The sequence below is a fragment of the Melanotaenia boesemani genome, chromosome 10, assembly GCF_017639745.1.
Source record: "Melanotaenia boesemani isolate fMelBoe1 chromosome 10, fMelBoe1.pri, whole genome shotgun sequence".
In the NCBI taxonomy this organism is placed as follows: Eukaryota; Metazoa; Chordata; class Actinopteri; order Atheriniformes; family Melanotaeniidae; genus Melanotaenia; species Melanotaenia boesemani.
In genome coordinates this window covers 15,619,900-15,636,933 of record NC_055691.1, presented here as the reverse complement: position 1 = coordinate 15,636,933, position 17,034 = coordinate 15,619,900, and the positions used below count along the sequence as shown (strand labels likewise).

Genomic DNA, 17,034 nt, shown 5'->3' with positions numbered 1-17,034 from the left:
GCAAATACCTCGGAGAATAAATAGACTGTATTGTCAATTGTGATGTGTTGCAAGATTTTCTGTCTACAAACACTGCTCTACTTTGATTTATTTTTTTATTGATTTATTATTCCTCTATGTGTAAAGATGTTTTCTCTGGATTTCACAACATCTCCAACTCTTTTTGTTTACACTTCAGTTGTGCCATCAAGGATTGTTCCTTTGTTGTCAACTAAAAAAAAATGAATAAAATGAAAGTTCAAACAGAGAAGATGGAAAATGTTTACTGGTCTAATAAGTCTCCATTTCAGCTGCAATATTAAGATGGTAGGGTCAGAATTTGGTGGAAACAACATTAAAACATGGATCCATCCTGCCTTCCATCAACAGTTCAGACTGTTGGTGGTGTAGTGGTGTGGGGGCTATTTTTTTGGCACACTTTAGGCCCCTTAATACCAACTGAGCATATTTTAAAGACCACATCCTTCTTGTTCATCTGACCATGTCCATATAGAGCTGGGCAATAAATCGATTTTTTTTATTAATTTGAATTTGCTGTTGATGACAATTTATTGTTATGAAAAATCTGGATTTCTTTAATATGCATGGCAAATACTCTCCTTGGGACTCTGTAGTTAGCAGCAGGAGGTTCTAAGATTCCCGAATGGAACTAGAACCAGAATGGAAAGCACTACCAGACTAAGTGAGCCATCACTGAAATGAGCTGGATTTTAGCTAAACATAAACCCCTGTGAGAAATGCTGCTGTGCTGAAATACACGAGACAGCTTCAGCCCACAAACACCAGTCAAGAGACGACCACTTCCAGGGGAATAATTTGCACTGTGGATCCTGTATCATGGCAAAGGATCCTGGTGAAAAGAGATCACGGATGCAGTCGCGTTGCTATCTCTATGCGTTTAATATGGTGGAAAAAAAACAGCTTTACAAGCAAAAGCATTACGTTTAAGTTTTTTAAGAAAGAAAAAAATATTGTCCAACTCTATGTCCATCCCTTTATGGCCACAGTGCAGCATCTTCTCATGGCTGCTTCCAGCAGGATAATGCACCATGTCACAAAGCTCAAATCATCTCCAACTGGTTTCTTGAACATGACAACGTGTTCACTGTACTCCAATGACCTCTACAGTCACCAGATATCAGTCCAAAAGAGCATCTTTGGGAAGTGGTGGAAGGGCTGATTCTCAACATGGATGTGCAACAAATCTGCAGCAACTGTGTGATGCTGTCATGTCAATATGGAGCCAAATCTCTGAGGAATGCCTTAGTGAAACAATGTGATGGAGATATGAGGAAGGTCTGAAGAGAAAAGGGAGTCCAACCTCGATCTAGCAAGGTGGACCTGATAAAGTGACCAGTGAATCTATATTAGCTGTTTTCATTCTGACCTGACTGAGGTCTGCAACTTCACCAAATCACCAAATCTGTGGGAACTGTCAAATTTACCATCTACGGATTTACTCAGAGGAAATCCCAGTTTTCTGAGCTGCTGAAGTCCCCAAAACTGCCGTGAACCTCAATGAAAAACATGTTACATAAACTACTATACCCTCATTTTACAGCCAAACTAAAAACCCAGATAGAGGGCTTTTGAGGGTGGAGTATCTGCCACATGATGGACGTAAGAGTGGCAGACTCTTATGCAAGAGGCATAATGCGAAGTTCTGAGGTGGGTCACTGAAGCACTGGTACTGAAAAGATGCAGCTTTTAACACCATGATTTCCAACTCACAAAGGAAATTCACACTAATCTGATATTTAATATTGAAAAAGCAGCTAGGCTGCATTTTAATAGTTTACATCATCATTTAAAAGATGCAATCAATCAATATGCATCTTTAGACAAATTGAATTGTTAACAGGCGATCTGTAATCAAATCCAGAGGTGACAGTGAAGATCTGTATCTCAAATGGTAAATGAATGAGGAGAAATAGGTCTGATCTTAAAGAGATTTAAGTAAAATGTAAAAACTGTAGATGTTATTGTAATGCATATCCTTGACTGTACAAGCTAATACAAGTGTTTTTCACATCAAGGCTGCACTCAAAATGCAGTGTGTCAAGTAAGATTTAGCACAGGTCATAATAAACACAAGCAACACTAAAGTTTAAACACATTTATGTTTTTTTTCATGCAACTTGTAAAAAAGCTAAACTGATCATATTTTCAGACCAAAACCACCATCTAAAATAACTGTATAATTAAAGTTCTGAAAAGAAAGCTGACTTTACTATCAGTTTTCTGTGACTGAGCTCCTGACCACCAAAAAAATCAACTCCTCCAGCAGTAATCTGCAGACCTGGAGCTACTGTCAGAGCACCTGCATTGCCTGAAGTTGCAGCGATAAATGAATGACGACCATAAACAGCTACAGTTGCAGGTGCATCAACTGTGCCTTCCCAATTTCCTTCCCAAGGCGCTCTGTACAAATGCTGACTGTTAAACTTTGTATTTTAGTCATTTTGAGTTTTCAGAGTTTAATAGCTCACTGAGGAGCATTAACTAGAGTGGAACGGTAGGGGAGTAAATACCAACACAGCCAGCCTCATCTTTAGTCTTTCATTGGGAATCCTGGTGCCTCCATTTAACTATTCCTAAAGGTTTCTTTGTTTCCTGAAGTCTATTAGAATTTGACGGCTCAGCTAACACCTGCACACACTAGTGGCTTTCTGTTCTATTACAGCGATAAATCCATCCAATTATTAAAGGGATGAACTGGTACAAAATAAATTAAACCTTTGCTGACACTCTTAATTGTGTCGTCTGATGTGGTAAAGCATTTTAGAGATAAAGCTGCACCAAAACTTGACACTTCTTTATCTTCCAAATAAAGCCTCCAGGAAATAAAACTCCTTTATGAAAAATGAATATGTATATTCATCGAGAAAGAAGTCTCCTGTCGCCTTCAAGTCCACATCTGTAACGTCAGCTTCATCACACCTACTCTCACTGATCAAAGCTGCTTCATGCCTTCATCAACAGCTGGTGTGAAGAAGGGAAAACAAAAAAAGAGGAATGGCAACATGGTGTGGTTATTCAACCTATTTTAATCATCCCTCCATCACTTCATCCCTCCAAAGAGAGCTTGTCTTTGGTCTATATTTCACTGCTATATGTCAATATACACAAACACACACACACACACATATACATATATATATATATATATATATATTAGTGCTGGGCAACGATTAAAATTTTTAATCACAATTAATCGCATGACATGCTGCGATTAATCATGATTAATCGCACTGTTACGCACAAAATGTCTCTTTCCTTTAAATGAAGGCCTACGGCTTTATAAAGAAAATGCAGTAAATTGTGATTTACAAACACTGGCTAAAATATTTTTTTAAATCTATCTTTCTTCTCATTACATTGGAAACCAGGTACTTTTTTTTCTTTTACTTTACAGAAGAAAGTCTGTCTATCCTCCGTTTATAAAGGGTTTATGTTTTTATTTATTTTAAAACCTAAAAAGGGAAATAAAAATGTGGTTCTTCAGAAATAACAAATATCCTAAAAAAATATATATATATAAAGTTGCTTCTCGTAACATTTGCGTCTTTAAAGTAGTTTTATTTAGCTGGCTGAGGGAAAAATGGCTCTTTGGATTGGAAAGGCTGCAGACCCCTGCACTAAACACATAAACAGGTTTAGCAGCAGTTTTCTCTTTAAACAGCAACAGTTAAAATATTTCTTTATATATATTAATAAAATCAAATATTTATGAGAAAGAAGGATGAAATGTTCAGTATTTACTAACTAAAAGGTAAAAAGTCAGCAGGATGAATTTAAAGCTGTGAAGCTGCTTCTTTCTAAACACAGAAGGAACAATATGTGATGAATATCAGCATCAGGTGAACAGACAGAAAGCAGGATGAGAATCTCACAGCTTCTAGATGAGAGAGAAATATTCACAATATGCACAATAACTTACATCCATTCACCTTCAGTGCTTCATTATCCAGATTTCTGGCCTATAATTTCTCTAAACTTTCATTTTCAGCCTCCGCTACCAGGAGTTAAGGGGTTAACGTCTCATTTCCGGGTGTAACGTCAGGTCTGTAGATGTAACTATAAACATGTGTGGTATCCACAGAAAGTCCAGAATCTCAGCTACCAGCTCAGCAAAACCATGTCTATCACCAACAAACACAGTTAAGAAAACAAGTTAAAAACCAGGTACACAAAGTCCGAACACACATGTAAACACAGATGATGTTTCCCCATGAACATGAACAAACGACTCCTCTACTGAAAGCTCACATCTCACAGATTCCACAGCTGGAAGTTTCATCTTGCTTTGACCAAGATTCACCGAACCAGAGGCAGAAGAAGACCCGATTTATGCATTACATTTGTAAAAGTCAGAAAACATGTCTTACCTTTGCTGTCTTGCATAAATTAAAGCCGCATTTATTTAAAAATAAATAAATAAATAAAAAGTTTCTTGTTGTCTTTTGGGAGCAGTTTCCCGTCCAAAAATCACAATGTTCTGCCATCTGCATGGGTTTTAACAGACAAAGAGAAACGTCGGTTCTTCTTCTTCTTTCTTAAGTTTCAGACAGAAAACGTCTCTTTATTTTAAAAATCCCGCTCTCTCCTCATTACATCAGACGCACCGCTGCAGCAGGGAAGGTAGACAGGGACGCCATGTTTCTGTCATCAAAGCTAGTGGCCGGCAAAAAAAAAACAAAAAACAAAAACATTGACAAGCTATTAAAAATATTAACGCCATTAATTAAGCGTTGCATTAACGAGCGATTAACGCATTAACGTGCCCAGCACTAATATAACCATATATACATATATATATAGGCCTACATATAATCATATATATCTATATGTATATACATTAGGGATGCGGCGATTAGTTGACGTTGTTGACAATAAAATTGAATATCAGAATAGTCATTAGTTGCAACCCTAATATACATACATACATATCTACATATATATATATATATATATATATATATATATATATATATATATAAACTGTGTTAATATTTTTAACACTGGACAACAGCCAGATATAAAGTATGTAAAAATAAAGGTCACGATATTTTCTTTGAACTGAAATGCAATTAAATGCATTTTTCCAGACATTACTAGAGCTTGAGTTAACAATATTAATGTCTGTGTCTATTGATTCAGCCATTCACTAAAATCCATTTAAATTAAAAAACATTGCTTTTTAGTGCAAATATTATGTGATTAAAATGCTATTAATCTGGATTAATTACTTACAAATCCTCTAATTAATATATATATATATATATATATACATATATTCCGCAGTTTAAATTAAAACTTAAAGAAACAAAATCTGTGTGAATCTAAAATCAGCAGCTAAACTAAATGTGAGAGCGCAGCCATTCTTGGACACTAATGGTGGGAGTTCAAATTATGCTAAATAATCAACGAGGGGAGAGACAGGAGGAGAAAATGTCCATGGAGACAAAGATGAAGCAGGCAAAGCACACTTCATTAACTGTAGGATCATTCCACATCAGAACACATGAAGACTTAAGGCTGCTATATACACAGTTTTATTCCCGTTATGGACAGAGGTGGTGCTGAGTGTTTGTATTTGACCCGTTTTAGCTCCTGTAAAATAGTTCACCCTTTCCTGCTGCTACATCAAAGCCCCTGACATTTCCAAGATACATGGAAGAATGCTTTTGGCGCTGGTTCATGACCCATGGATTGCAGCCATGTTAACTGCTGGCAGTCTGTTTACATCTGAACAAGCAGCTAGGTCCCCATCAGATGGCTTTGGAAAGCAATGTATCCACTTCCTTGGTTTAATTCAATTCATTATCAGTTTAATTTACCATTTAGAAATATTTAAGTCCTACAGCTAGAAGGTTAGTATAACCTAAAAGAATCTAGTGTAATAAAACTTACAAATTCAGCTTTTGAGTTTAGATTGTCCTCCTTTTTTTCCTGCTTTTTACTCACTGGTCAGAAAACAACATAAGGGTACATTTAAAACAAACAACAAAAAAAAAATTAACAATGACAGACATACTAAATTTTAGTATTTATTGCTACTAAATCAAAAAGTACAACCGTTGCACATCTGTCGTCATGTGAACACATTTGAAAATGTCTACTCTTATCCTATGGGGGGGTCTCACATCCCCCTCTAATTTTCCATAAAATAATTACTGCACTGTGAGGTATTTATGTATTATATAAACTTACTGTGCAAAGCAAATTACTCTAAATACAATCCCCAGGGAAAATATATGCATATATTTAAATTCATGAAATACGTCATTTTCACAAAAAAAGACAATTTAAAACTGCTTGGAATAATAAATTGGTACAACAATCACCCAAACTGATAATGGAAACCTCTTTAACTACACTATCATGTAAATGTAAATTTATTACCCAACCACAGTCTTAATGAACTACTTCGTATTGACTATTGCATGAGTGGTTCGGTTTGTCTCCTGACAGAAGGAGACTAAACCGCCATCAGATTTCCACATTTGAGACTCACTGTGAAAATCAAAGCTTCTTTTGAGCATTTGGTGAAAACTTTTCAGCTAAAACATAGCGTGAATGCGATTTTGAGCCCCTTCTCAAATGAAGTCAAAATGGGCAGAGAAATCGAACACAGTGCGGTAAAAGGGAACTCTTAAAGGTCTCATATTATGCAAAACTCACTTTCAAAAGGTTTTCTAACAGTCATATGTGTCCTCATAGCCTGTGTATGAGGCCCAAAAATGAGAAAATTCTGTCTCTTCTCTCACTTGCTCCACTTTTTAGCAAATGTGCACTCAAATGGGGAGTCTTTCCCTTTGTGACCTAACAAAGGGAAATAACCACTACCCCAGGTAGTGGATACATCTCACCCAAAATTAAGGACCAAGGCTGAATTTGGGGTAATACACTTTGAAAACAATGTTGTTGGACCTCTGGCACCCATCTGAAATTGTTAAAAAAAAAGGGTATAATTTGGGACCTTTACAGCATAGATGCAACACAGTAAGAAGTTAATCTCTAACATCTGCATTTTTCTTTATATTCAAGAACAAAGAAAAATGGCTCTAAACTTAAAAACATGTAAAGTCTGAGGCATAAATGTGGAGCTCTGCAACTTTACTGTATAACACTTTAAGGTGCATGACATTAAAATCTATACCTTGCAGCTTCATAACTTAAATGTTCCCTGAAATTCATGTCATGCCTCCAGGTCCTAATTTTTTTCCTGTGATCAGGATTCAGACCCCCATTGCATAAAGCATTAGGGACTTTTTAGGAAGACCTCCCAGGCAGTTTTTCAGAAATATGTGAAGTATAAACTATTACATCAATTATTCTAAATTATTGATTATTATTTAATTTGTGCTCTTAATATGGACTCCAGAAAATAAATTTGGTAACTAGTGGTAGTCATTTAACTGCTGCAGTCGTGATGCACTTTCCTATTTTTGTCTGTACTAAAGCTGGTGCATGGTGACACTAAAACCAGATGCTGAACTTATTGTTTGGTCATTTAAAATATCCGTACAACCTACTGCTGTTGCAATCTGTGTGGTTGAGTGGAGCAATGGTTAGTGTTTGACATCCATCCCTCTTCCAGCATACATACATTGGACTCTGAAGTATGATCAACATTGCAATACTGTGGACTGTGAGAGAGAACTTTTAAGATATTCTGTCGCTTCTAACTTTCTCTGTGGAAGATCATACATTGCACTTTTTCTTCTTATGTCACTTAAATAGTGATTGTAGCTTTTTTTGTCTCTTCGTCAAAGGAACAGATGGGGCGTATTAAGAATTTTGCTTTAATTTTCTATTAACATCTCTGATGGATTTTTCTTACAGACAAGAAACTTCTCCCCAAAGGGGAGTAGAACCTGGCTTGTGAGCCCCCGTCCCCACTCAGGTATTTATGACCTGGTCTGATGTTCACAGTCATACCGATCATTTTTTCCTTCTCTGCCAGGAGTAAAAGTCAGACATCCTTTAAACCAGAGGTCCCCAACCCTGGTCCTCAAGGCCCACTATCCTGCAGGTCTTAGATGTCTCCCTGCTTCAACACACCTGATTTAAATAAATGGCTTGTTAGCAGACTTGTGCAGAGCTTGTCATATGCCATCATATGCCCCCCCGCACAAGTCTTTTGTTCTAAGTCTACGTTTTTCTACTTTTTCCTTTGTAACTAGTTAAACTCTCTTATGTTTTCCTTTTATTTTACTTTAGTAACTGGTTAAATCAAGCCTGCACACTTTAGATTCAGTTTACTAAGTTTTTCCCATTTCTGCTCATCAAAGCTGGATTTTCTTGATTTTCTGATATTACTGCATGACATCTTTAACTATCCACCATTCTGTTGACACCTCCGATCCAGCAGCATCTCGGACAAGACTGAATAAGCAGAGAGAATCCTTCAGACCCAAATCTGCAGACCACCACAAGTGACCTTTGGCCATCATTGGAGCTTTCGTCAGGACTCAACCACCGGCAAGGCTTCCTCTTCACGCCGGAGATGTCCATCAGAAACAGTCGTAAGTGGGTCAACTCATTCCAAACGGAAACGGACGAGTGCTACCAGTATCATCTGGGCTCAACGGTTAGTCGTCTTGCAGAATCAGTAATAGTAAACTAATTTGCCCTTTTGCAGAAATTGAGTTAAGCTTCCATCATAAACAAACGATGCCATTTAGCTCCATAGGATTCAGAAATCTTTTTAGCCTCTTTAAACATTAGTTTAATTAACACCACAGGTTAATTAACTTCCGTTTTCATTTTTGCTCCACATCTTACATTGCCTTACCATAAGAGTCTGGTTTGAACATCACACTTGCATTTACCATGTTTTTTATTTATGTTTCCCGTTAATACTCCTGTGACATTTCGCATTTTAGACTATCCACATTTATTTAACTAGTTCCATTAAGAGAAAAACTTAGTGGTGCTCCAAGGAAAATTAATAATGAATATATTTTATTAATTATTAAAATTCTACGATCTACGTTCCTACCCTCACCTATGGTCATGAGCTGTGGGTAATGACCGAAAGAACGAGATCTCGAATACAAGTGGCCGAAATGAGTTTCCTCCGCAGGGTGGCCGGGCTCTCCCTTAGAGATAGGGTGAGAAGCTCGGTGATCCGGGAGGGGCTCAGAGTAGAGCCGCTTCTCCTCCACATCGAGAGGAGCCAGATGAGGTGGCTCGGGCATCTGGTCAGGATGCCTCCTGGACGCCTCCCTGGTGAGGTGTTCTGGGCACGTCCCACCGGAAGGAGGCCCCGGGGCAGACCCAGGACACGCTGGACAGACTACATCTCTCGGCTGGCCTGGGAACGCCTCGGAATCCCTTCGGATGAGCTGGTGAATGTGGCCGGGGAGAGGGAAGTCTGGGTTTCCCTGCTTAGGCAGCTGCCCCCGCGACCCGACTCCAGATAAGCGGAAGAAAATGGATGGATGGATGGATGGATGGATAATTATTAAAATTAATATTTTATCTAAACATTATTAATGTTTAATGATGGTAGATCACTACACGATAGAGTCTGGAAATGCTTCACTCTGTGTCAAATCAATCACAAGTTTGGTTTTGAGAACTACGATTCAATATTATTTCATTCAGGCTTAAACGTTTATATTAATTTCAAAAGTCTTACTTTGTTCACACTGACATTAATACAGTTTTTTTGTGTCAAATATGCTGAACATTAACTGCAACATGACCAGAAGACTTGCTCAACATGACAAAGATGGCTGTCTATATTCTAGATCTAAAGTGGTCAAACAAAGAGCACTGGTGTCGAGTTTTAACAGAGCCAAATGTTCCCTACCTAGAATAGGGCTGAACAATTAATCATTTTTACATCTAAAATCATTTTCATGTTACACTGCACCTAATCAAGGTTTCGAACTAACAGCATCCATGGTTTAGCAAATCCACTAGCTTCAGTTGTATTGTCTAGTCTTTCTTGTGCCATAGTCATTAAGGATCACGTGACAGCTACACTGTGAGGTCACATTGTATTCTCAAACCTCACCACAGACTATTTTTTCATATGACTGAAACACTGAGAGAAAAAAAACACAGAGCACAGACAACAGTCCAACTTCTGGCATGTCCTGATCACACGAATAAAGTTGGACTTCCTTAGTGGAGTTGATCTAAATATTCTTAAAGTTCAGATATCAGATAACTAGCTGAAATTAATAAACCCTACAAAGAATACTGGACCTATGTTAATCCGGAATATGACTATAACTAAGCTTGTAAGATTCCTGCAGTGGATGTCAGAAATGTTGGTTGCTATTAGAGAGACTGTAGTTACAGTAATGCACCTTTCATTGTAAATGGATTCTTCAAATGAAAATGGATGTAAAATTGGAGGAAAATGTACTTATGGCAGAAGCTGCAAATTGAAACCCAATTATTTTACAACAGATTTGAAGCAAGAAGTGAATCCCTGATGTATTATCATGGTTCTTTTTTTCTTTCTTTCTTTCTTATAAGAAAGAAAAAAGCTCCGGCTTTAAAAGTAACTCCACCAACTTCACCAACAGCTATATGTGTCCAAGGTGAACTTAATTAAAACACACTAGGTGGCTGACTACAACCGACTGTTATCCTGATGTAGAGGGAAACCTTATGTTGAGCATATGGGGCTGAATAGTCTACCCACAGCCCTAGACCCTTCTTCTTCTCTCTCTTATTAAACATGATATTCAAGCTTTGCTTCACAGTGCTTACTGAACCAGCTAAGCACTTGACAGCAACATCAATGCATCTCTGGGTGTATGAATATACAGTCTGGATTCATGCCTGGAGTGTTTCATCTTCTTCCTGTGCTAATCTTGGCATCAATGCCAAGTGTGTTACAAGTACTGTAAAGGCCATCCTTTGAGTCATTTGGCCAGGCAGGAAGTGAGTATGGAGCTCTGTCGCCAGCTGCCGAACATAGACAAAAGCTCACACCCTGCTGTTACTGATGCGTTTTTACTCTCTGAAGCCTACACATCACATCCTACACGTCAACAGTAAAGCCTTACGGCCACCCGGTAGATCCCAGCTGCCCAGAAACTCCTGACCTGCACCACATCGGAAAATAAACATGATGAGACGCACATGGAGAGAAACGGCAGTCAAGAGACAAACCAACAATTATTTGTGGCATTTGTCTAACCTTTCAGGGATAACTCAAGAGAGTGGCTGCTGGGAATACCTCAGTGGATGCTGTTGCAGTCACCAAGGTCTCTCAGCGAAAAGTTCACTGCCTCTTACATCAAGAAATGCCCCCCCACACCACCACCACCACCACCACCTTTTTTTTGCTCCTTAATGGATTTCAACTGATAAATAATTCTGAAAACAATATATTGATAGGATGTTCGCAGTACAAACAGCAACCGTGAATTTATCGAACATTAAACATAAAACATTAACACTTTAATTGCCTTCCTGAGCTGTATACATTCAACTTGACAACATAAATTGTCTATATTAAATGTGTCAATGCAACAGAAATAAGCCTAAGTGTAATTCCATTCAGAAACTATGAAGGATTAAAGCTTTTTAGCTTCATGTCCTGCTTGAGCACACACTCCCTCCATCTTTTACAGAAAAATTACTTCATTTAAATTACTTGTACAGTATGCAAGAATGTAAAAGTATGACTCAGGTTTATCTAAGAGTGTAGTCTTAATAATAAATAAATAAATAAATAAATAAATATGTGGGCCTTTTGTCAGTTCTACCAGATTATTTTGCGCTTGTAGTCATCGTCCAATGCAGGGGTGCCAAAAAAAAAAAAGGAAGGTTACTGTCCTGCAGGTTTTCAGTGTATCCCTGCTCCAACACACCTGACTCAAATTAAATGGATCCAACAACCTATTCTGCACAATCACTCATTACTTTGAGTCCGGTCTGTTGTAGCAGGGAAACGTCAAAAACCTGCAGGACTATGGTCCTGAAATGGGCCATAGTCCTGCAGGAAATGGTTGGTCTAACGTGACCTTTATGTCCAAACCTCAGATACAAAGGTTGTGTTATTTTTGCCCTTTGTGCAATCACGCGCTGAACACCCTAACTAACTCCTGTAAAGTGTACATTATACATTTTCTGTACTTTAAAGGTTAATTTATTCAAGACTGTCATTATATAATACTCAAACTTATATTCCAGTGCTAATTATTTATGAATGGGCCGTACAAATACAAAACTATCATGTATGGGAGGCTTGTCCTGTTTTGTTTTTCGAAATAGCTAAGAAAATCTGAACCCTTCTCAGAGTTATGCAATGGTGGGTTTGAAAACTACTGTCAAATCTAAATATCCTGATTTATTTAAAACATCCCAGCCTTGTACTACTGCCAGCTCCTGTATGTGATGAACCAATTCACTCCAACAGCTTCAGATGCTGCCATTTAGACAAAGAGGTTTGTGAGTGGGAAAGGCAGAAAGTGTCCTCTAGTGATGGTGATGCAGAGATCTTTGACACCCTGAGCAAAACCTGCTTTTGAAATGTAGAGACATGGCTTCAGTTCCCATTCAAACCCTTTGTTTTGCCTTTGAGAATATGGTTTAATTGAAATTCTCCTGTGACACTGTTTTTTTGTTTTTTTTTTCGCTTAATTTTGTTTATTTTGTAACTGTTATTTCTCTTTATTTCATTAATCATGACTGTTTAATAAGGTCTAGGCAGCAAAACAGCTCAGTAAGGTACAGACCCAAAAACTATTTAGTTGAGACAAAATCGCAGCTTCTTTGATTTGCATTCTTTTCACTGTTGAATATTGATGCCAATTTTTACTTAAAGGCACTGCAGTCTGGCACAGCAGTAGCATCTTATGAGACCAAGTTCAATGAACCTGACGAGAGTGTGTGTGAACTGTGGGTTCACACGATTTACTACCCAGGCGACCAAGCGGCTAGCGGGGTGTGCTGGATTTTTACTCCAGCCCTGTTCAGTTGCGATGGTGTTTTCCTCGAGAACGTCCCTTTAAATCACGTTATCATGAGATCTCCAATGGACACAGTTGCACTTTGCAGATGTTCGGCAACTGAAAGTGTTAGCTGAACATTAACCCTTAAAACCTCAAGCTAGATTTTGATATTTTTGGTCAATCTGTTATTTTAATGTCAAAATGCTGATTTCAAGGCTAAAATGATGGAAAATGAGTGTCTCAATAGATATGGCACCATAATACATACAACCTTTATTTAACCAGGTAAAAAAAAAATGTTTGAGAACCAGTTCTCATTTGCAAACATGACCTGGCCAAGAGGCCCCAGCAGGAATAAATAACGTACATACATACAAACATACAACTGTGCATACACAAGAACCACAATACAGCAATACAAAAAAAAACACCTAACAATGCAGAGCAAATACAAATATATAAAAATGAAAGGGGGAAGGGAGTAGGTCTCAGTATATGGGACAGGCCAACCAAGAAAACTCTCAAGTCTTGGCTTTAAAGAAAAAAAATATGGGCAGTGAAAACAGAAATCGTTTACATATTTACAATTTTTTCTGCAGGTTTGCTATTTAAATGTATTTATATTAATATTTATTGTTTATCCTCACAAAACCAACTCCAGCTAAGCTCGTTTTTTTTTCCCCCAATCCAGCCATAGAGGGCCATTATTTTTGTTCTTTTCAGACAGGGATAGAACTTTTTTATCACTTGTTAAACTTTGGCTGCTCCTGACTAGACATTGCCATGAATTTAAGCTATTTAATTAGTGGAAAGTTTGAAAGGAAGTGGCTTCATCATACTTTCTGGGTCAAAATAGAAGTCTCTTAGCAGCATAGTGGTGATAATGATCTTTTTTATTGTGAAAAATGTCATAATTGTGTTATTGTGGATCACGAATTGTGGATTTTCCATATAGAGTCTCTTCATAAACACTACATTTTGCAGCTGGATTGTAAACCTCCTGAACATGATATAAATGACTGGAAAACTTCCATAGATCACCTAAAGGGTACATCATTGATCCCAATAACTTCACAAAGTTAAATACTGTCATTCTTGAGCAATTGTTGACAATGCAAAACCCCAGGGGGTGACGGGGATCTACTGGGGTTTTAAGGGTTAAATAAACAACAACATCCTGTGCTAAAGGATGTCTTTATTACTATATTAAATCATTGTCATTATTAAATCTGTTCTGGAAGAAAAAAACATTATTCCTTTGTATTGGTAGGTTTAGAATTACTAGAATTAATCTTGAAGCTCTTTTATGGGTCGTGGTTGGGCATCATCTTTTCTGCTTTGTGAGTTTTCTTTGCAGCGAGTTGCAATTCTAACATTACTTGCACTGTAAGACTGTATTGCCTGGAAATGCCAAAATGTCTTTCAGGTGAACACTGAAGCTCAGGTCAGTCAAGCGATCAATGCCTTTTTGTAATAGCGCCGCAAAAGCGTCTTCCTTTTTTCTACTGAGGGAATCAGACACATCCTTATAATCTCACTAATTGCTGCTTTCGAGAATATAGCAAAAAATAAAATCATTAGTGCAACTGCAAGCACAGATCTATTTTTACTCTTGTTTGTCTTTTCATCTGTCAGCAAAAATGAATTCATTCAAAATAGTGGTGGTTTCACGGCGTGCTCTGGTAACAAGCGAGGCTCATAGTGTGAGACTCGCCCCTCAGTGACCCCTAATGAGCCAGCAGCCTCCTGCCAGAGGCAGCCTGAGCTGCTGCACTTGTAATGAGCTGCTGTTTTGCTAGAGGCCTTTCAGATGAGCCATGGAGCTGTCATTCGCACCGCAGGACATGAGCAGCTCCAGCAGATGATGTAATTCTGTGGCCATTTTTTTAAAGGACAATGTCTGCCTTTGGTGATGCCTCACTGTTACAGTTTGACTGTGGCCTCCATGAGGTGTAATCTTTTCAGATGTTCAAATACTATGATTTTCATGTTGCAGATAATCCAGTTTGGAAAGAAAAAAAGTCTTGCTTGTTGTGGTGGAGGTGCTGTTGACCACAAGTACAAATCATAAAAGAAGTTTAAATTATTTAAACACAAAGAAAGCCCTCATGTGTGCAGTTTGTGTTTATCTTTTAGATTTCATTTTAAAACGTCAGCTCATTCTTCTTTTAATCTGTGTTTTACCAAACATAAAAAGTGCAAAACTCCTAAGCCGTCCCTTCTTTCGTTCTTTCTTGTTGGCCAGACTTTGTAAAAGTCTTTTTAAGAAGTCCAGAGCAAAAGTTCTCCAGGTGTTCTAGCTCAGCTTTGGTAATTTACTGCTTTTTCATTCATTTTCAGTTCAGTCCTTGTACCTTAAATTTTCAGAAGAATGTGTTCTTTTGTTCAGCCACTTAAACTAAACTGTGAATCATTCAAGCACAAAACAAGCGAGTCCACTAAAAGAATGAATAAATGTGTCTGTCCATAACAGACAACTTGACAAAGAAAATGTTTTAAGTGGACTTTTTTTTAGCTTTGTTACTATCAGTATGTTAAACATATGTTTTTATTTCTGTAATTGCATCTGTGTAAAATACCAAGAAAAAAATTGTATGTTTGCACCAATGACATGCAAAGGGCTACAAGAAATCTTGGTATATCTCGCCATGATGTTCATGTTTATTTAATCCATCTGAACCTTCAGTTGATCCAGCTTCACTGAAGCCTCATCAGAAATGGTCTGGAGGGGTGCTTGTCAAAAAATCTTTCTTAAGGAAGGGAAAAATCCCTCATCATCCAGACCTCAATCTTACTGAAACAGTGTGTGAATCTTCTTGAAAAAATGAAAAAAAGAAGTAGTCAACATCCAAAGAAGAGCTTTGAAAAGTCCTCCAATGTTCTTCTGCAGACCTTTTTCTGAAGTCCTCATAAAGAACTTAACATAAAGCTTCTCCAGGAGGGAACCAATTATTTACTTTGAAGCTAGTCAGAATTGATTAAACTGTTTTTGCCCTGTATATTCTGCTGTAGCCTAAGTCTGCACCTATTTCTTGTTTTCACTGGGAATCTATACAGACGTGGAGACTTGCCTAGTACTACATGTCATTTAAATACAAATCAGTGAGCATAAGGCTTTGATGTGGTTTTATACATTAATTTAAGGTGAGAGTCAGGTTTCCTTCAGATAAACACCTCTAACCCGCATAAAGCCAGGTACAGATGCTGTTGCCTGCTGTTGCCAGGTTGCTGGATAGATAGAAATTGGATGCACGCTCTCTGAGTGTGACTTCGGCCTAATACATTGTTGATGATATCAGACTCCCTGCCACACACACGCTGTGCCGCCCGTGCGGTGATGGAAGCTGCAACCTAAGGCGCAGAAAGTTATGAGTCGGTCTCCATCGGGGTGTGCAGCGCACGATAAGACCGGGAACAGGCGTGCAGTTATCAGTCAACCACGTGGTCTTACCTGGGAATCCGTCAGCAACCTTCACTTTAACTCATTGCAAATCCAGCCAACATCACACAACATGACATACACTCACCTCCACATCAGCAGACGCCGCGAGGGTCCACGCGCTGGTGGCAGCGGCGATCTGGAGGAAAATGAACTATATTTCTTTCTCTTCTTTTCTCTTTCTTGTCTCCCGACGGTTAGACCGACGCAAGCATCAGTTCCGAAGCGCTTCGTAATCGTCAACACAGCTTAGGCAGGCGGCACCGCCAGGAAATTTATGTAGCAGCCGATTCGCCTCCACGGGAATTGTTTTTCCCTGATCTCTGCTGTCACGGGAGCCAAACTTTGAGAATCGCGCGGGGCATTTCAAGCTGTGGAAATCATCACCGGATCCCAAAGGCTGTGTGACTCCTGACGCCGCGCTCCGGTCTGCTCTCTCCTCTGCTACTCGCGGCAGCTGGCGGGCAAGAGAGGGCGGCGCGATGCGGTTGGTGCGCTCCAGCGGTGCATGCGTGGCACGCACGGTTCTAGATTCACCTGTCATCGCAAGACAGAGCACATCATCTTAGGTTGAAAAAAAGTAAAACATAAGTGACAGCTCAAAGACTGGAACCCTCAAACACGGGCGCTGATAAGATTGAAGGGATCCACATTTCTGCTCCACCA

General features: G+C 38.6%; 1 protein-coding gene across 2 annotated transcripts in view; it reads right to left on the bottom strand.

Moving 5' to 3' along the window:
- The window catches only part of mgat4c (mgat4 family member C), a 142,145-nt gene extending 125,348 nt beyond the window's left edge, over nt 1-16,797 (bottom strand). For both annotated transcript variants that reach the window (XM_041998118.1, XM_041998117.1), the window contains exon 1: nt 16,457-16,797. The gene's annotated coding sequence lies outside the window, so the exon portion shown is untranslated. The remainder of the gene's footprint in view (nt 1-16,456) is intronic.
- Between the last annotated feature and the right edge of the window lie 237 nt (nt 16,798-17,034).